The sequence below is a fragment of the Rattus norvegicus genome, chromosome 17 (assembly GCF_036323735.1).
Source record: "Rattus norvegicus strain BN/NHsdMcwi chromosome 17, GRCr8, whole genome shotgun sequence".
Taxonomy (NCBI): domain Eukaryota; kingdom Metazoa; phylum Chordata; class Mammalia; order Rodentia; family Muridae; genus Rattus; species Rattus norvegicus.
The window spans coordinates 58,692,073-58,713,706 of NC_086035.1; the positions used below are offsets into that span (position 1 = coordinate 58,692,073).

A 21,634-nucleotide genomic window follows, 5' to 3' on the forward strand; every position below is an offset into this window, starting at 1 on the left:
GGGAACCATCCCATTGGTCAGAGCTTTTGCCAGATTAGATCCTTCGGCGAATTTCTGAATCACATATCTGGGAAAGAAGGAAAACCTAAGCACTGCTTCCCAAGGCGTCTTCTCTGAGAAGTGCAACCTATTTCCTTCCCCCTTCGTCTTTTATTTTCCCCTCCCTCCTCTCCCCCATCCCTGCCACCTCCTTCTAGATTTAGCTGGGCTTGGTGCCACACACCTTTAATGCTTCATACCCTTGCCTACTGGCCAACCTGATGGAGGCACTTTCTCATTTGAATTTCCTTCTTCCCAGATGACCCTAGTCTATATTAAGTTGACTAAATAAATAAATAAATAGATAGATAAAATCAGCACACGGTTCACTCATAGAACATACAGTAAGTATCCAAACTAGTATTTTCCCATGATGTTTAAATTGTTATTATCCCATATCTGTGGCAAACTAAACCTGGCATAAAAGGTAATAAATGTTTCTTTAAATTGGAAAGTTAGAGAACTGAGTCTTCAAGTCCAGTTTGCTCCAAGCCTGTTATATCAGTTGTCTTTTTCTTCTTTTTTTTTTTCTTTTTTCTTTTTTTTTCAGAGCTGGGGACCGAACCCAGGGCCTTGCGCTTTCTAGGCAAGCGCTCTACCACTGAGCTAAATCCCCAACCCCACATCAGTTGTCTTTTGACTTACCCATCCATCTGTCTATCTATTAGGCCATCCAATATCCAGTCATATGTGTGTATTATATGTGTTATATATAACATATAAATATACATACTATATATTTATATATCTATATTCACACACATTCACCACTCACCCATTCTTCCTTCTATGTTTCCATGCATGCATCCACTGATTTATCTACCTATCCATCCATCCTTCCATCTACCCATCCATTCATCCATCTATCCATGCACATGGGCATACAATCCATCTGTACATCCATATATGCATCCAACCTTTCATCAACTTTGATCCTTTGCATTGATCTTATTCTCTGGTAGTTTCTACTACATTGTAAGGAAAAAGATCCCAGCTCTGGGATTTTATCTCTTTGGAGGAGACCACTCTTTCTCAACACATCAACCTCTGAAAAGGAGTTTATGTGGCCTGAGTAGGTCTCACACTTACTCTTTGATAGGATTGAGGTTCATTGCAAACTCTTAGTTGGCTAGCCCATCAGAAACATACAGAAAACAATAATTTCAGATACACAAGTAATAAGAGACTCCGTTGTGTAGGTTCTGCTGTAAGGCAATGATGATGACTTTGTGGTATGCAACAGGTATCATACTATAACACATAAATCCCTAAAACTCTAACAGGCATTTAAATATGTTTAAAGAAAACTCCCCTATTGCACATGTGTGCATACACAAACACAGACATCCCCTACTCTAGCAAATATGCTGATTTTAAAATTCAGTTGAGGAGTGGAGAGATGGCTCAGAGGTTAAGAGCAGTGGCTGCTCTTCCAGAGGTCCTGAATTCAATTCTCAGCAATCACATGGTGACTCACAACCATCTATAATGAGTTTTGGTGCTCTCACTTGGCATGAAGGTGTACATGCAGATAGAACACTCATATATAAAATAAAATTTTAAAAAAATTCAGTTGAAAGAGCAGTGAACATTTTCATAGGAAAGTAAACCAAAGGTGTCTTTATTGGATATCAGATTTACTAATTTTTTGATGTTAACTAACCTCATGTAAATTATGCAAGACACAGAAGAGACGAGAGTTTTTTGAGGCACGCTCTTTTTCAGGAGCCATATTTTAAACACTAAACTCTTTCTTCCACTCAGGACCCAGAAGCCAGAGTTTCATGGAATCAATGAAGTGTAAATGAGTCTCCTAAAAGGGAAAGAGAAGAAAGGCCTCTGCGTTCTGATATACAGTATGGAGAGTACAGGTCAACAGGGAAAAAAAGGTCATTTAAACAAAGATCCCCAAGAGGCCTACAAACGTGTCTCATTTTGTGAGCATTACACATGCTGGGGAGAGAGGGTTGTCAGATATTGATTTACGGATCAGACCACCAAATGCAACTTTTTGTCTGTCTTTCAAGGCATTGCTTATAACCTTTGGGGAAGAATGAAATCCAACAGGCCGGCTTTCAATCATAAAGAGCTGACTGTTGTCCCAGGGTGAGTTAGGAAAACCCTTTTCCTGCCTGACCTGTCAATGCAATTACCTCAGCAGAGCAGAGCCGGGGAGGATGAGAATCTGCAGCTGAATGGCCAGTTGTAAATGGCTGCGTGGTGCAGGCCCCACTCACTGCTCCTTCTTCTCCTTAGGAGTACCACACACATGTTCTGTTCGAGAGCATTGACTATGGTGGTGACAGTTTGCTTCTGTCCTCCTTAGAATCTTTCTGCTCTTTGGGGAAAGGCGTGTGATACAGACGTCCCATTTATAGCGGGGAATTCTACTGACATACCTCTCCCCTCTGACCAACTGGGTGTTTCTGTGTTGACCATCATTCAGACCGTGTTTTCCCAACTCTAGCAAGGTTATTTCATATGCAGCCTTCAAGCCCCACAGAGCAGCACATGATGGTACAGGATTAAGCTCAGCACTGAGAGGCTGAGACAAGAGGAGGGTTTTTTGCTTTTTTTTTTTTTTTTTTTTTTTTTTTGCTCGCTTGTGCTACAGGAAAAAGAGACCCTAACACACACACACACACACACACACACACACACACACACACACACACACACACACAAAGAGGTATATGAAAGACCTGAAATGCTTGTAGCAGCTTCTGCACCCTGGTCCACATTGGCAGCCAGACCTAATCCATACCTCTTTTTTTAAACCACTTTTCTGTTTTCCCTGAGATGGAGTTTGATTGAGCCCAGGAAGGCTTTGAACTCCTGGGCCCCCAGCAATCCTCCTGCAGTAGCCTTCACAGTAGCTGGGCCTGGGCCTGGGACTGGGTGTTACCACCACTGGCTTGAATATACTGGGGTTTGTTTGTTTGTTTGTTTGTTTGTTTGTTTTTTGGTTTAGTTTTTTGTTTTGCTTTGTTTGTTTGTTTGTTTGTTTGTTTTTTAAACTTAGTTTTGGTTTTCACATTTATTTGGGTTTTGACTTAAGGTCTTTCTCTGCAGTCCAGACTGACCCTGAACTCACTAAATTCACTTTCCACATAGCAATGCTGTTCTGTTTTTTACTGTGTAGAAGGTTCTATCTAGTACCAGTCACAGTTCTATATTAATTTCAATGTGCTCACAACTTTTCTAAGCATTGTTGCTAGGACCCAAACAAGAGTAAAAGTTAGAAGGTGGAGTCTCGGTTCTTCATGTACTAGCAATCTCATTTTCACATTGGATTTCAGATCTGTCAGAGATGAAATGAATCCCAGAGGAAAACAGGAAAGGTTTGACCGTGCGCGCTCTCTCTCGTGGCTTCTTACATGCACACTTCTAGAGACTGGTGGACAACATCATGCTCCTGGCTCAATTCCCTGGCCAGCTCCTCCCTCACGAGTCTCATTCAAGATGGTGGCTCTATTAACCCTTTGCGTTGCTGAAGGCACTGGGCTTGGCTCTATAGTAGACCACGTGCCTACCACGCCTGAGGCCCTGTGTTCTACCCTCTGCACTGGCAAACAAGCTACAGCTGCTACCAATAACCAGTCAGCCCAAACCAGAGCATCTCTGAAGGACCTCTGTACTCACCAGTGCAAACGAGAAGTCAGTTCAAGAAGCACCCTACTTCTGCCATCTTCCTGGGGTCTCAGCAGGAAACTGTGTGACATCAAAGCTATCAGAAGATAAAATGACAATAAATTTGATTTGAAGATCTTTAATTGCCTTTTATTTACAATGTTAAGCTCAAGTGATGCTTTACTCCATAAAGCTGCATAAGTGTATGGCCAGTATGCAGGAGGCATCAGGTTCAACCTTCAATACTGAAGTCACAATAAGGATCAGTGAACCCAAAAGCAAAGGTTGGTTTTACTGCATAGAAAAGGACCACGGGACACAGGCAAAACAGGAAGCCCAGCATTCAAAGAGCTAATAGTTTGGATCTGGATTGTCCCCAAAGGCCAGGTCTTGAGGGCTTAATCCTCAACGTGGCTCTACAGGGAGATGGTGGACCTTAAGGAGGCAGGCCTAGTGGCAGGAAGTAATGAAGGATAGGATGGGCCAACCCTTCCTCTCTCTTTGTTTCCCAGGTACCAGGAAGGAAGCAGTTTCCTCTCCTATAAACTGTAGACATGATCTGCTATCCACCACATGCTGGAAAGTTGTGTCAGCCAACCACAGCCTGAAAAGAGTAGGAGACCAATAAACCTGTTCTTTTTCAAATTGGTCATCTCAGTTATTTTGCTACAGAAACACAAAGCTCATAAAGGAGCCAAGGAAAACAGGACTTCCTGTTGCTCTAGACTGGGGGACTCTCATGCTCCCCTGCTCCCTCTCCTTCTCCCTTTGTCTCATTTCCTGGAAAGTGAAATAAACAGCAGCAGGATTCCTTGGTGTGAGTGACACTGTTTTTGATCTGGTCTACTGTGCCTAGGTTAGGTGCTCTCTCCAAACAAATGGGCCCCTGCAAATTGTACCCAGCAGTAAGCTTTTGGGCACATTTCTAGAGTCCTCTGAAACCACATGGACTAGTTCTTTAGTATTACAGTGCCAGGAAAGAAGGCCTTCTCTCTCATGGTGGTTATGTGCTTTTCATCCCAGGGACCAGAAAAGTGAGGCAGATATAGTGGCATACTCCTGTGGGTCAAACACTCAGAAAGCTGAGATAGGACAGGGGGTGAGAGTGGGGTGTATGATCTCAGATGACAAAATACAAGGAGAGTCTGGAGAGAGAGGGAGAGGCAGAGGGAGGGAGACCCACTCACCTACTTCTTAACCCACCACTCACATTGCTATTTCTCTCCCTGCTGCTTTAGTTTTTACTTTGCTTAATGTTTCAAATTTGCACTTTTTTGCCAATTCTGGTGATTCTTTTTTTTTTTTTTTTTTTTTATTTTTTTTTTCTTAACTTGAGTATTTCTTATATACATTTCAAGTGTTATTCCCTTTCCCGGTTTCCGGACAAACATCACCCTCCCCCCTCCCCTTCCTTGTGGGTGTTCCCCTCCCAAACCTCCCCCCATTGCCACCCTCCCCACATAGTCTAGTTCACTGGGGGTTCAGTCTTAGCAGGACCCAGGGCTTCCCCTTCCACTGGTGCTCTTACTAGGATATTCATTGCTACCTATGGGGACAGAGTCCAGGGTCAGTCCATGTATAGTCTTTAGGTAGTGGCTTAGTCCCTGGAAGCTCTGGTTGCTTGACATTGTTGTACTTTTGGGGTCTCGAGCACCTTCAAGCTCTTCCGGTTCTTTCTCTGATTCCTTCAACGGGGGACCTATTCTCAGTTCAGTGGTTTGCTGCTGGCATTCGCCTCTGTATTTGCTGTATTCTGGCTGTGTCTCTCAGGAGCGATCTACATCCGGCTCCTGTCGGTCTGCACTTCTTTGCTTCATCCATCTTGTCTAATTGGGTGGCTGTATATGTATGGGCCACCTGTGGGGCAGGCTCTGAATGGGTGTTCCTTCAGTCTCTGTTTTAATCTTTGCCTCTCCCTTCCCTGCCAAGGGTATTCTTTTTCCTCATTTAAAGAAGGAGTGAAGCATTCACATTTTGATCATCCGTCTTGAGTTTCCTTTGTTCTAGGGATCTAGGGTAATTCAAGCATTTGGGCTAATAGCCACTTATCAATGAGTGCATACCATGTATGTCTTTCTGTGAGTGGGTTAGCTCACTCAGGATGATATTTTCCAGTTCCAACCATTTGCCTACGAATTTCATAAACTCGTTGTTTTTGATAGCTGAGTAATATTCCATTGTGTAGATGTACCACATTTTCTGTATCCATTCCTCTGTTGAAGGGCATCTGGGTTCTTTCCAGTTTCTGGCTATTATAAATAAGGCTGCGATGAACATAGTGGAGCACGTGTCTCTTTTATATGTTGAGGCATCTTTTGGGTATATGCCCAAGAGAGGTATGGCTGGATCCTCAGGCAGTTCAATGTCCAATTTTCTGAGGAACCTCCAGACTGATTTCCAGAATGGTTTTACCAGTCTGCAATCCCACCAACAATGGAGGAGTGTTCCTCTTTCTCCACATCCTCGCCAGCATCTGCTGTCACCTGAGTTTTTGATCTTAGCCATTCTCACTGGTGTGAGGTGAAATCTCAGGGTTGTTTTGATTTGCATTTCCCTTATGACTAAAGATGTTGAACATTTCTTTAGGTGTTTCTCAGCCATTCGGCATTCCTCAGCTGTGAATTCTTTGTTTAGCTCTGAACCCCATTTTTTAATAGGGTTATTTGTTTCCCCGCGGTCTAACTTCTTGAGTTCTTTGTATATTTTGGATATAAGGCCTCTATCTGTTATAGGATTGGTAAAGATCTTTTCCCAATCTGTTGGTTGCCGTTTTGTCCTAACCACAGTGTCCTTTGCCTTACAGAAGCTTTGCAGTTTTATGAGATCCCATTTGTCGATTCTTGATCTTAGAGCATAAGCCATTGGTGTTTTGTTCAGGAAATTTTTTCCAGTGCCCATGTGTTCCAGATGCTTCCCTAGTTTTTCTTCTATTAGTTTGAGTGTGTCTGGTTTGATGTGGAGGTCCTTGATCCACTTGGACTTAAGCTTTGTACAGGGTGATAAGCATGGATCGATCTGCATTCTTCTACATGTTGCCCTCCAGTTGAACCAGCACCATTTGCTGAAAATACTATCTTTTTTCCATTGGATGGTTTTGGCTCCTTTGTCAAAAATCAAGTGACCATAGGTGTGTGGGTTCATTTCTGGGTCTTCAATTCTATTCCATTGGTCTATCTGTCTGTCTCTGTACCAATACCATGCAGTTTTTATCACTATTGCTCTGTAATACTGCTTGAGTTCAGGGATAGTGATTCCCCCTGAAGTCCTCCTATTGTTGAGGATAGCTTTAGCTATCCTGGGTTTTTTGTTATTCCAGATGAATTTGCAAATTGTTCTGTCTAACTCTTTGAAGAATTGGATTGGTATTTTGATGGGGATTGCATTGAATCTGTAGATTGCTTTTGGTAAAATGGCCATTTTTACTATATTAATCCTGCCAATCCATGAGCATGGGAGATCTTTCCATCTTCTGAGGTCTTCTTCAATTTCTTTCCTCAGTGTCTTGAAGTTCTTATTGTACAGATCTTTTACTTGCTTGGTTAAAGTCACACCGAGGTACTTTATATTATTTGGGTCTATTATGAAGGGTGTCGTTTCCCTAATTTCTTTCTCGGCTTGTTTCTCTTTTGTATAGAGGAAGGCAACTGATTTATTTGAGTTAATTTTATACCCAGCCACTTTGCTGAAGTTGTTTATCAGCTTTAGTAGTTCTCTGGTGGAACTTTTGGGATCACTTAAATATACTATCATGTCGTCTGCAAATAGTGATATTTTGACCTCTTCTTTTCCGATCTGTATCCCCTTGATCTCCTTTTGTTGTCTGATTGCTCTGGCTAGAACTTCAAGAACTATATTGAATAAGTAGGGAGAGAGTGGGCAGCCTTGTCTAGTCCCTGATTTTAGTGGGATTGCTTCGAGTTTCTCTCCATTTAGTTTAATGTTAGCAACTGGTTTGCTGTATATGGCTTTTACTATGTTTAGGTATGGGCCTTGAATACCTATTCTTTCCAGGACTTTTATCATGAAGGGGTGTTGAATTTTGTCAAATGCTTTCTCAGCATCTAATGAAATGATCATGTGGTTCTGTTCTTTCAGTTTGTTTATATGATGGATCACGTTGATGGTTTTCCTTATATTAAACCATCCCTGCATGCCTGGGATGAAGCCTACTTGATCATGGTGGATGATTGTTTTGATGTGCTCTTGAATTCGGTTTGCCAGAATTTTATTGAGTATTTTTGCGTCGATATTCATAAGGGAAATTGGTCTGAAGTTCTCTTTCTTTGTTGGGTCTTTGTGTGGTTTAGGTATAAGAGTAATTGTGGCTTCATAGAAGGAATTCGGTAGGGCTCCATCTGTTTCAATTTTGTGGAATAGTTTGGATAATATTGGTATGAGGTCTTCTATGAAGGTTTGATAGAATTCTGCACTAAACCCGTCTGGACCTGGGCTCTTTTTGGTTGGGAGACCTTTAATGACTGCTTCTATTTCCTTAGGAGTTATGGGGTTGTTTAACTGGTTTATCTGTTCCTGATTTAACTTCGATACCTGGTATCTGTCTAGGAAATTGTCCATTTCCTGAAGATTTTCAAGTTTTGTTGAATATAGGTTTTTATAGTAAGATCTGATGATTTTTTGAATTTCCTCTGAATCTGTTGTTATGTCTCCCTTTTCATTTCTGATTTTGTTAATTTGGACGCACTCTCTGTGTCCTCTCGTTAGTCTGGCTAAGGGTTTATCTATCTTGTTGATTTTCTCAAAGAACCAACTTTTGGTTCTGTTGATTCTTTCTATGGTCCTTTTTGTTTCTACTTGGTTGATTTCAGCTCTGAGTTTGATTATTTCCTGCCTTCTACTCCTCCTGGGTGTATTTGCTTCTTTTTGTTCTAGAGCTTTTAGGTGTGCTGTCAAGCTGCTGACATATGCTCTTTCCTGTTTCTTTCTGCAGGCACTCAGCGCTATGAGTTTTCCTCTTAGCACAGCTTTCATTGTGTCCCATAAGTTTGGGTATGTTGTACCTTCATTTTCATTAAATTCTAAAAAGTTTTTAATTTCTTTCTTTATTTCTTCCTTGACCAGGTTATCATTGAGTAGAGCATTGTTCAATTTCCACGTATATGTGGGCATTCTTCCCTCATTGTTATTGAAGACCAGTTTTAGGCCGTGGTGGTCCGATAGCACGCATGGGATTATTTCTATCTTTCTGTACCTGTTGAGGCCCGTTTTTTGACCAATTATATGGTCAATTTTGGAGAAAGTACCATGAGGAGCTGAGAAGAAGGTATATCCTTTTGCTTTAGGATAGAATGTTCTATAAATATCCGTTAAGTCCATTTGGCTCATGACTTCTCTTAGTCTGTCTACGTCTCTGTTTAATTTCTGTTTCCATGATCTGTCCATTGATGAGAGTGGGGTGTTGAAATCTCCCACTATTATTGTGTGAGGTGCAATGTGTGTTTTGAGCTTTAGTAAGGTTTCTTTTACATATGTAGGTGCCCTTGTATTTGGGGCATAGATATTTAGGATTGAGAGTTCATCTTGGTGGATTTTTCCTTTGATGAATATGAAGTGTCCTTCCTTATCTTTTTTGATGACTTTTAGTTGAAAATTGATTTTATTTGATATTAGAATGGCTACTCCAGCTTGCTTCTTCTGACCATTTGCTTGGAAAATTGTTTTCCAGCCTTTCACTCTGAGGTAATGTCTGTCTTTGTCTCTGAGGTGTGTTTCCTGTAGGCAGCAGAATGCAGGGTCCTCGTTGCGTATCCAGTTTGTTAATCTATGTCTTTTTATTGGGGAGTTGAGGCCATTGATATTGAGAGATATTAAGGAATAGTGATTATTGCTTCCCGTTATATTCATATTTGGAAGTGAGGTTATGTTTGTGTGCTTTCATTCTCTTTGTTTTATTGCCAAGATGATTAGTTTCTTGCTTCTAGGGTATAGCTTGCCTCCTTATGTTGGGCTTTACCCTTTATTATCCTTTGTAGTGCTAGACTTGTAGAAAGATATTGTGTAAATTTGGTTTTGTCATGGAATATCTTGGTTTCTCCATCTATGTTAATTGAGAGTTTTGCAGGATACAGTAACCTGGGCTGGCATTTGTGTTCTCTTAGGGTCTGTATGACATCTGTCCAGGATCTTCTGGCCTTCATAGTTTCTGGCGAAAAGTCTGGTGTGATTCTGATAGGTCTGCCTTTATATGTTACTTGACCTTTTTCCCTTACTGCTTTTAATATTCTTTCTTTATTTTGTGCGTTTGGTGTTTTGACAATTATGTGACGGGAGGTGTTTCTTTTCTGGTCCAATCTATTTGGAGTTCTGTAGGCTTCTTGTATGCCTATGGGTATCTCTTTTTTTAGGTTAGGGAAGTTTTCTTCTATGATTTTGTTGAAGATATTTACTGGTCCTTTGAGCTGGGAGTCTTCACTCTCTTCTATACCTATTATCCTTAGGTTTGATCTTCTCATTGAGTCCTGGATTTCCTGTATGTTTTGGACCAGTAGCTTTTTCTGCTTTACATTATCTTTGACAGTTGAGTCAATGATTTCTATGGAATCTTCTGCTCCCGAGATTCTCTCTTCCATCTCTTGAATTCTGTTGGTGAAGCTTGTATCTACAGCTCCTTGTCTTTTCTTTTGATTTTCTATGTCCAGGGTTGTTTCCATGTGTTCTTTCTTGATTGCTTCTATTTCCATTTTTAATTCCTTCAACTGTTTGATTGTGTTTTCCTGGAATTCTTTCAGGGATTTTTGCGATTCCTCTCTGTAGGCTTCTACTTGTTCTCTAAGGGAGTTCTTTATGTCTTTCTTGAAGTCCTCCAGCATCATGATCAAATATGATTTTGAAACTAGGTCTTGCTTTTCTGGTGTGTTTGGATATTCCGTGTTTGCTTTGGTGGGAGAATTGGGCTCCGATGATGCCATGTAGTCTTGGTTTCTGTTGCTTGGGTTCCTGTGCTTGCCTCTCGCCATCAGATTATCTCTAGTGTTACTTTGTTCTGCTATTTCTGACAGTGGCTAGACTGTTCTATAACCTGTGTGTCAGGAGTGCTGTAGACCTGTTTTCCTGTTTTCTTTCAGCCAGTTATGGGGACAGAGTGTTCTGCTTTCAGGCGTGTAGTTTTTCCTCTCTACAGGTCTTCAGCTGTTCCTGTGGGCCTGTGTCTTGAGTTCACCAGGCAGGTTTCTTGCAGGGGAAAAGTTGGTCCTACCTGCGGTTCCAAGGCTCAAGTTTGCTCGTGGGGTACTGCCTAAGTCCTCTCCGCTGTGGCAGCAACCGGGAAAATCTGTGCCGCTCCTTCCGGGAGCCTCCGTGCACCAGGGTTTCAGATGACGTTTGGTGTTTTCCTCTGGCGTCTGGATGCGCACAGAGTGCAGTCTCTTCTGGTTTCCCAGGCGTGTCTGCCTCTCTGAAGGTTCAGCTCTCCCTCCCACGGGATTTGGGTGCAGAGAACTGTTTATCCGGTCCGTTTCCTTCAGGTTCCGGCAGTGTCTCAGGCGCAGGGGTCCTGCCGCTCCCGGGCCCTCCCCTACGGGAACCCAGAGGCCTTATACAGTTGCCTCTTGGGCCAGGGATGTGGGCAGGGGTGGGCAGTGTTGGTGGTCTCCTCCGCTCTGCAGCCTCAGGAGTGCCCACCTGATCAGGCGGTGAGGTCTCTCTCCCACGGGGTTTGGGAGCAGAGAGCTGCTGCGGTCCGGGATCCGCCGGTGTGGGACTTCCGGTAAACACAGGAAGTGCCCGGCCTTAGAGGAATTTTGCCTCTGTGTGTCCTGAGTTCACCAGGCAGGTTTCTTGCAGGGGAAAAGTTGGTCCTACCTGCAGTTCCAAGGCTCAAGTTTGCTCGTGGGGTACTGCCTAAGTCCTCTCCGCTGTGGCAGCAACCGGGAAGATCTGCGCCGCTCTTTCCAGGAGCCTCCGTGCACCAGGGTTCCAGATGGCGTTTGGTGTTTTCCTCTGGCGCCTGGATGTGCACAGAGTGCAGTCTCTTCTGGTTTCCCAGGCGTGTCCGCCTCTCTGAAGGTTCAGCTCTCCCTCCCACGGGATTTGGGTGCAGAGAACTGTTTATCCGGTCTGTTTCCTTCAGGTTCCGGCAGTGTCTCAGGCGCAGGGGTCCTGCCGCTCCCGGGCCCTCCCCTACGGGAACCCAGAGGCCTTATACAGTTGCCTCTTGGGCCAGGGATGTGGGCAGGGGTGGGCAGTGTTGGTGGTCTCCTCCGCTCTGCAGCCTCAGGAGTGCCCACCTGATCAGGCGGTGAGGTCTCTCTCAATTCTGGTGATTCTTGCCTGAAATCCCAGGACTCAGGAGGTTTCATGAAGCAGAAGGATTGTCTTGAGTTTGAAGCCAACCTGATCTACATAGTAAGATCATGTCTCAACACACAAATGTGTACTCCCAGGAAAGTAAGAAACATATTTGTTCATTCAAATCCACAGCAATGGGATCCAGCAGACCTGCCTCCTCTGCCTCCCGCTCCTCTCTGCCCCAACCTCAGTGTTAGTCCTGACCAGCGCCCTGGCCCTTACTTCCTCCCAAAGTCTCCTGTGCTGGTCTGCAGGCAGCCAAATTCTCTAGCCACAAACCCTTTTCCATGATGAGAATAGAGCATCTTATCCAATTTCTTTCTTAAATTCTCCCAACTGTGTGTATGATAAAAAAAAGGGGGGGGGGGGGAGTCTTCTCTCAGAGCCTACAGGAGTTCAAAAGTTGCGTGCTGGTGGCAAACAACTTTTCTCATTCTGTTTATGTTTCTGCTCCACAATTTTAAATGACTCATACATCTACAAAAACAATGCCTTCCAGGTCGGGGGAGGGATGGCCTCTGAGGTAGCAGCTGCTCACACTGTAAGGGGTGAGTCACACAGAAAGCCTAAGGACTTTGGAGACCTATTTGAACCCAAAAAGTCAGGCTCCAAATTTCATATTTTTCTCTGAATTCTCTTCTCTCTCATTCCAGTCACCCAGCATTGCCTTAGTGTTGTGATCCTCTCGGGCAGGATTGGAGCCAAAGCAGAAGCTGCGTTCTTGTTCCTACCCACAAACCACAATTTGAGCCATTTTGCTCAGTAATTGGAAAGTAATCAAAATATTGTAGTAAAGCAAAAGTAGATGGATAAGAATCAAGAGACTGACTGCTCTTCTGTGAAGACCTTTAGATTTTGACATCGTGAGATTATAGAAAATAACAAAAGATTTTCAAAAAGAAAGAGAGGTAGGAGGAGAGGAGGAGGAAAAGGAGGAAGAGGAAGAGGAGGGGGAGGAAGAAGAAGAAGAGGGGAAGAAGAGGAGGAAGAGGAGGAGGAGGAAGAGGAGGAGGAAGGCTAGCTAACTGGTTCAGTGGATAAAGGCATTTGTCCTCAAGTCTGAGGGTCAGAACCTACATGTTGAAAGGAGAAAACCCAACTCCCACACATATGCAAAGAATGGAACCCAGGGTTGTAGCATAGGGCAGAGCTCTGATTTCTCTGGCTCATGGAGCTTCAGTCCTCAGCACCAGGGAGAAACACAGAGAAGAGACAGAGGGGAGGAGGAAGGAAAAGGAGGGAGAAAAATCAAATGGGAATATGAGACTCTTGTGTTTGTACAAACCATAAAAAATCTTCATAGGCCCTACAATTCTCTCTCTCTCTCTCTCTCTCTCTCTCTCTCTCTCTCTCTCTCTCTCTCTCCTGTGCATGTTAGATTTTGCTGGCAGCTATTTTTCATGAATTTTTGGGTTAACGACTTATAAAATGGAGTCTAACTTATCCAGCACCCAAGTGACATTTCTACTTCTGTGACCAAATAGCTTCCTGGGTCCTAACCTGATTTGGGGTAGGGGATGGAAATGGCAGGAAAATATTTGAACTTGGATGAACAAGAATCTAATCCATTTAAACACTTTCTACAGACAAGTCCTCACCAGGTGAGGCGTGGATGCAAAAAGCTCATTAAGAAAGGAAAAATCAAGTGCCCTAGCAGACCTGGGGCACTGGCTCTGCACCCACCCCTACAACACCCAGATGTACGACTCCCAGATGGTCTGAAACACCCAGGATCACAGGAGAGGCCACATCAGCCACAACACTCAGAGTAACTGAGTACCCCAAATTTCAGGGATTCAGGAAGCCCCGCCCAGAGAGGCATAGGTCCATTCTGATCTGAACCAGTGCCCTGAGCAGACCTTGGGCGCTGACTCCAAACCAAGTACCACAACACCCAGAGGAAGCCCAATTCACAGGTGCTCTACTCGCCCAGGATCAGAGGTACTCTGAAATGCCCAGGACCACGGGATCATAGATGAAGCTCAACTCTCAGGAGATCAGACACAACCAGGATCTCAGGATCACAGGATCCCAGAACCATAGAATCACAGATACAGCTGGACTCTAAGGAGTCCTGACACAACCAGGATCACAGGAGGGACAGGCTACAGTCCTAGACAGTAAGGGCAGGTAACATGAGAGATAACCAAATGGCCAGAGGCAAGCACAAGAAACTAAGCAACAGAAACCATGGCTACATGACATCATCAGAACCCAATTCCCCCACTACAGCAAGTACTGGAACTCCAACCCACTGGAAAAGCAAGATTTGAATTTAAAATCACATCTTATGATGATGATAGAGGACTTAAGGAAGGACATAAATAACTCCCTTAAAGAAATACAGGAGAACACAGGTAAACAGGTAGAAGCCCTTGAAGAGGAAACACAATCCTTAAAGATTTACAGGAAAACACAACCAAACAGGTGAGGAAATTGAACAAAACAATCCAGGATCTAAAAATGGAAATTGAAACAATAAAGAAATCACAAAGGGAAACAACCCTGGAAGTAAAAGACCTAGGAAAGAGATCACAAGTCATAGATGTAAGCATCACCAACAGAATACAATAGATAGAAGAATCTCAGGTGCAGAAGATACCATAGAAAACAGTAACAAAAGAGTCAAAGAAAATGCAAAATCTCTTTTTTTTTTTTTTTTTGGTTCTTTTTTTTTTTCGGAGCTGGGGACCGAACCCAAGGCCTTGCGCTTCCTAGGCAAGCGCTCTACCACTGAGCTAAATCCCCAACCCCGCAAAATGAAAAAACTCTTAACCAAAAACATCCAGAAAATCCAGAACTCAATGAGAAGATGAAACCTAAGGATAATAGGTCTAGAAGAAAGTAAAATCTCCCAACTTAAAGGGCCAGAAAATATCTTCAACAAAATTATAGAAGAAAACGTCCCTAACCTAAAGAAAGAGATGTCCAGGAACATAAAAGAAGCCTATAGAACTTCAAATAGATTGGACCAGAAAAGAAACTCCTTCCATCACATAAAAATCAAAACACCAAATACACAAAACAAAGAAAGAATACTAAAAGCAGTAACGGGAAAAGGTCAAGAAACATATAAAGGCAAACTGATCAGAATTACACCAGCCTTCTCAACAGAGACTATGAAAGCCAGAAGATCCTGTGCAGATGTCATATAGACCCTAAGAGAACACAAATGCCAGCCCAGGCTACTATATCTAGCTAAAGGCTACTATATCCAGCAAAACTCTCAATTAACATAGATAGAGAAACCCAGACATTATTTGACAAAACCAACTTAACACAAAATCTTTGTAAAAATCCAGCCCTACAAAAGATAATAGATGAAAAACTCCAACACAAGGGTGGAAATTACACCCTAGAAAAAGCAAGAAAGTAATCTTCTTTCAACAAGCCCAAAAGAAGATAGCCACACAAACATAATGCCACCTCTAACAACAAAAATAACATAAAACAACAATGACTTTTCCATAATATTTCTTGACATCAATGGACTCAATTCCCCAGTAAAAAGACATAGACTAACTGACTGGATAAGTAAAGAGGACCCAGCATTTTGCTGCATACAGGAAACGCACCTCAGTGACAAAGACAGACACTACCTCAGAGTAAAAGGTTGGAAAAATTTTTTTCCGAGCACTTGGTCCCAAAAAAAACAAGCTGGAATAGCCATTCTAATATCGAATAAAATCAACTTTCAACAAAAAGCGATCAAAAAAGAAAAGGAAGGACACTTTACACTCGCCAAAGGAAAAATCTACCAAGACAAACTCTCAATCATGAACATCTATGCTCCAAATACAAGGGCACCCACATTCATAAAAGAAACTTTACTAAAGCTCAAAGCACACATAGCACCTCACATAATAATAGTGAGAGACTTGAATACCCCACTTTCATCAATGAACAGACCATGGAAACAGAAACTAAACAGAGACACAGTGAAACTAGCAGAAGTTATGAACCAAATGGATTTCACAGATATCTATAGAACATTTCATCCTGAAACAAAGGAATATACTTTCTTCTCAGCACCTCAAGTTACCCTCTCCAAAACTGACCACAAAACAGGTCCCAACAGATACAAGAAAATTGAAATAATCCCATGCGTCCTATCAAATCACTAAGGCTAGTCTTCAATGACAAGAAAATGACAACAAAAATGACAAAAAGCCCACATACACATGGAAACTGAACAACTCTCTACTCAATAATAACTTGGTCAAGGAAGAAATAAAGAAAGAAATTAAAGACATTTTAGAATTTAATGAAAATGAAGGCACAACATACCCAAACTTAAGGGACACAATGAAAGCAGTGCTAAGAGGAAAACGCATACCTCTGAGTGCCTTCAAAAGGAAACTGGAGAGAGCATACACTAACAGCTTGACAGCACACCTGAAAGCTCTAGAACAAAGCAGGAAATAATCAAACTCAAGGCTAAAATTAACCAAGTAGAAAAATAAAAAACAATTTTCTAGATAGATACCAGGTGCCAAAGTTAAATCAGGATCTGATAAACCCTCTAAACAGTCCCATAACCCCTAAAGAAGTAGAAGCAGTCATTAAATGTCTCCCAACCAAAAGAAAAAAAAAAAAAAAGAAGCAGCCCAGGACCAGATGGGTTTAGTACGAAGTCTATCAGACCTTCAAAGAAGCCCTAATACCAATGTTCTTCAAACTATTCCAGAAAGTAGAAACAGAGGAAACACTACCCAATTCATTCTATAAAGCCACAATCACACTTATACCGAAGTCACAGAAAAAAATCAACAAAGAAAGAGAACCAATTTCCCTTGTGCATATCAATGTAAAAATACTCAATAAAATTCTTGCAAACTGAATCCAAGAACACATCAAAACGATTATCCATCATGGTCAAGTAGGCTTCATCCAAGGGATGCAGGAATGGTTTAATTCAACAACATAATCCACTACATAAACAAACTCAAAGAAAAAAACACATGATCATGTCATTAGATGCTGGTATTGGTACACAGACTGGCAGGTAGATCAATAGAATAGAACTGAAGACCCAGAAATGAACCCACAAACCTATGGTCACTTGGTCTTTGACAAAGGAGCTAAAACCATCCAATGGAAAAAAGACAGCATTTTCAACAACTGGTGCTGGTTCAACTGGCAGTCAGCATGTAGAAGAATGCATATTGATCCATTCTTAGTGCAGTCCAGGCGGATCAAGGCCTTCCACATCAAACCAGATATATTGAAACTAATAGAAGAGAAACTGTGGAAGAGCCTCGAACACATGGGCACTGGGAAAAATTTCCTGAACAGAACACCAATAGCTTATGCTCTAAGATCAAGAATCAACAAATGGGACCTCATAAAATTGCAAAGCTTCTATAAGGCAAAGGACACTGTCATTAGGACAAAATGACAATCAACAGATTGGGAAAAGATCTTTACCAATCCTACATCTGATAGATGGCTAATATTCAAAATATACAAAGAATTCAAGAAGTTAAACTCCAGAGAATCAAATAACCCTATTAAAAAATGAGGTACAGAGCTAAACTGAGAATTCTCAGCTGAGGAATGTTGAATGGCTGAGAAGCACCTAAAGAAATGTTCAACATCTTTAGTCATAAGGGAAATGCAAATCAAAACAACCCTGAGATTCCACCTCACACCAGTCAGAATGGCTAAGAGCAAAAACTCAGGTGACAGCAGATGCTGGTGAGGATATGGAGAAATAGGAACACTCATCCATTGTTGGTGAGATTGCAGACTGGTATAACCATTCTGGTAATCAGTTGGAAATCAGTCTGGAAATTCCTTAGAAAATTGGACATAGTACTATCGAGAAACCAGCTATACCACTCCTGGGCATATACCCAAAAGATGTTCCAACATATAACAAGGACACGTGCTCCACTATGTTCATAGCAGCCTTATTTATAATAGCCAGAGGCTGGAAAGAACCCAGATGAATAGATACAGAGGAATGGGTACAGAAAATGTAGTACATTTACACAATGGAGTACTACTCAGCTCTTAAAAACAATGACTTCATGAAAATTTTAGGCAAATGAGATGGAACTAGAAAATATCATCCTGAATGAAGTAACCCAATCATAAAAGAACACACATGATACATACTCACTGATAAGTGGATATTAGCCCAAAAGCTTGGAATACCCAAGATACAGTTACAGACCACATGAAGCTCAAGAAGAAGAAAGATAAAAGTGTGGATGCTTTAGTACTTCTTAAAAGGGGGATCAAAATATTCATAGGAGGAAATATGGAGACAAAATTTGGAGCAGAGACTGAAGAAATGGCCATTCAGAGCCTGCCTTACCTGGGGATTCAGCCCATATACAGATAGTCACCGAACCCAGTCTCTATTGCTGATACCAAGAAGTGCATGCTGACAGGAGCCTGATCTAGCTGTCTCCTGAGAGGCTCTACCAGAGCCTGACAAATACAGAAGAGGATGCTCAGAGCTAACCACTGGACTGAGAATGGGGTTCCCCATGGAGAAGTGAGGGGGTTGCAATCCCATAGGAATAACAACAATGTCAACCAACCAGACTCCCTAGAGTTCCCAAGGACTAAACCACCAACCAAAGAATAAACATGGAGCAACCCATGGCAGAGGATGGGCCTCGTGAGGCGTCAGTGGGAGGAGGAGGCCCTTGGTCCTGTCAAGGTTTGTTTCCCCGGTGTAGAGGGATGCCAGGGCAGGGAGGCAGGAGGGAGTGGGTGGGTGGGGGAGCACCCTCATAGAGTCAGGGGGTGGGGGTGGGGGTGGGGATGGGATGGTGGGGTTCCAAAGGGGAAATAAGGAAAGGGGATAACATTTGAAATGTAAATAAAGAAAATATCCAATAAAAGAGAAAAAAACAGCAAAGAAAGAAAAATTCAAAAAGAAAAAAAAGAAAGGGAAAATCTGACCTTGAACAGGCAGTTTTCCTTTCTTGGAGTGAGAACTTAGCTGCGGGTCTGCATCTTCTTTGTGCTCTGAATACCAGCAAGAGTGCTTCCCCCAAAGTTTCCTCCTGTAAGAATTCCTCGGGTCTGCCTTGGCTCACTCTCAGCCCCACTCCCCACAGCCACGGATGGCCCTTGTCCTCTGATCACCATAGCTCTCTGTTATCTTGAGGACTCATTTAAACAAACCTCTTTTTATCTTCTCTTCTAAAGTTCCTCCCATCAGAACCTACTGTCTGTTTCAATGAGGCAGCCCCACACAGTAGGCACTCAATAAATATTCCTGGGCTGATTTCTGAAGCATCTGGGGAGCTGGTGTCAGGAGTGCTTTCCCTGTATTTAGGTCTCTCTCCCAGGCTGGAGGCCACAGTTTAACAAAGCCAGGCAAGGTCATGGGGAGCCTGGAAAACCTTTCAAGCTGAATAACGAGAAGCCATGTTAATTACTGACAGGGCCATTTAGAAGGAAGAAAAATGCTATCTCTTATTAATTTTGCTGAAATGGACACACTCTTGTCCGTGGCTAATGGTTAACAAAAGCCTTCCTTTTTGAAGACAGAACAGGAAAACAACAGTTACAAAAGACCCCCAGAGCCACCACACAGAGACTTCCTGTCCCTGCAGTCTGCACTGCTCAGAGATAACCTATCTTGCTTCTTCTTCTTCTTTTTTTTTTTTTTTTTTAAAGCTATAGTTGGAAAAGTATCCATGAGCGCTTCAAAGGCTCATTTGGACTGACATGTTGGAAAAGGACAGTGAGGTTCAGCCTCAGAGGCCAGGCTGGCTGAAAGAGAAAGCAGTCAGGTCCTGTATTCATTTTAGCAGAAAGGGGGGACTTGAAAAGAGAAGGAGTTAAAAAACAAAACAAAACAAAAACCAAAATCCACTTCTCATAGAATAGAAATTCCTCGAGGTAGTGGGAACACTAATTTACCCAAGAAGAAGGGACTGGTGGTGCAAGCTTTGTTTGCAGAGATGGAGAAGCCTCTGAAGCTCCGCCAGGCTTCCCAAGTGCTCCTCCACTCAATCTCAACACAGGGCTCGGCACTCTTGAACTTCAGGTGGACCTGTTTAAACTGATCAGAGGAAGCGGGCTGACAGTAAGCTGATTAGAAACCTCTCAGAGACCCTTAGCAGAAGGGAGAGCAGAGTCCGTGATATCCCCACCCCCATTGGCTTGCAGAGGAACCCCCTCTGTGTGGCAATAAAGAAGAGGTTGGGGGCTGAGGGTAGAGGGAGGGAAGTGCCTGTTATAGAACAGAGCCAGATCCCTGCCAGCCTTCCTCCTCTTGGCAAGCTCTGCTTGGTGGGAGTGTTTGAAGATAACAGGAGAGGAAATAACTGATAGGCAGGAGGAGCTAGTCGTGAGGAGACGAGATCAAGCTGTTTTCTTGACCCAGGCTTATCTCGAGCCTGCCAAAAACTAGCCATCTATCAGAGACCCATAAAAAGGTTGCAAACGGAGAGTAAAATGCTACTTTCCACAGTACAAGCTTAGGGGAAAAAAGTGTGGCAGACCTCACTGGAGTCCTTTGCAACACACACACAAAAGGATTCATTTGTCTCCAAGGTTGGATTGGGTCAGGCATTTAAGAGACACGGTTCCCTAGAAGTGAGACTGCTTTGCAGGTAACCTGTCATAGACAGTGTCCACTGTGTAGTCTAAGGACAGGAGCCATGCACCAACCATCCATTCTTTGTCCAATGCGCCCTTATCAGCAGCAAAAATGTGCAGGTTCAGGATTTTTGTAGAAATGCCCTGCTGGTTGACCTGAGATAAGGGCCAAAGATAAGAGCAGGGCCTGGGGGGCAACCTGCAGGTCTCTGAGAAGCTGCGTGCAGAGTTTAGCTCCTGGAATCCGCCTGGAGAAGCTGGACTGTGAATTGCCACCTTGTAGCACAGAAGAGCAGTTTAGACTAGAGCTTCAAATGAAGAAGTTTACAAACTAGCTTTGGATAAATATTATCTTTCCCAGCTCCAGGGAAGAGCTGAAAACGGGGTGGGGACTCCATTCAGCTCCTGAGTACACAGAATCAAACCTAAACTTACCCAACCTGGCAGCATCCCGAGCTTTCCCCAAATAGCATGATGATGTCATGCTCCTTCTCAACCTCCCCTACCCCAGCTGCCTAAAAATAACCTCGCATTGTTTTAAAAGGGAAAAAGAAAGTCGCAAAATATTTCTTCTAAAATTGTCCCTTAAATTGCCAAGCAATAAAAGTGAACCCTTTCTTTCCTGTTTACTCATCTCCTTGAATCAGTCAGTGTGTGTGTGTATGTGCTGTCCTAAGGCCCTCTAAAAGTTCTACAAGAAGCAAAAGACATCCAAAATAATTTTAGCTTAAGTACTTTTACTTCTGAGGCCTTCTTATTTTTGTAAATTTTCCCTTTGTTCATCACAATTGGCTAAAATTGAGAGCAACCAACTTTGTGTTTTGAGGTTCTCTGAAAAGTACAATTATATTCACAGAGAGGGGAGGAGCCAAAGTAAGGAGATGCTAATATTAGGGCCTAGATTATTTGGTTACCCTTTGAACCTCTGGATACGTGTTAGGCCTTTGAGATGTGAAGGTTTAAAACATGCTGAGGACCCATTAAATCCTAAAGCAGGATTGGAGCATCCACACAGTTCAAAATGAATGCAGGCACAGGATATGGCTCAGTGGGACAGCACTTGCTCTGATGAAGGCCCTGGATTCCAACTCCG

The 21,634-nt window shown here is 42.8% G+C and overlaps 1 long non-coding RNA gene across 2 annotated transcripts; it reads right to left on the reverse strand.

Moving 5' to 3' along the window:
• Window positions 1-549: 549 nt before the first annotated feature.
• LOC102552678 (uncharacterized) lies at window positions 550-19,512 on the reverse strand. 2 transcript variants are annotated; one of them, XR_596824.4, is made up of 3 exons: window positions 18,892-19,512; window positions 3,682-3,766; window positions 550-1,852 (listed from the first exon to the last, which is right to left on the reverse strand). It is a non-coding gene; the product is annotated as an uncharacterized LOC102552678 (long non-coding RNA). The 2 variants fall into 2 exon arrangements; XR_010059479.1 differs by having other exon boundaries at window positions 550-3,766.
• Window positions 19,513-21,634: the final 2,122 nt, after the last annotated feature.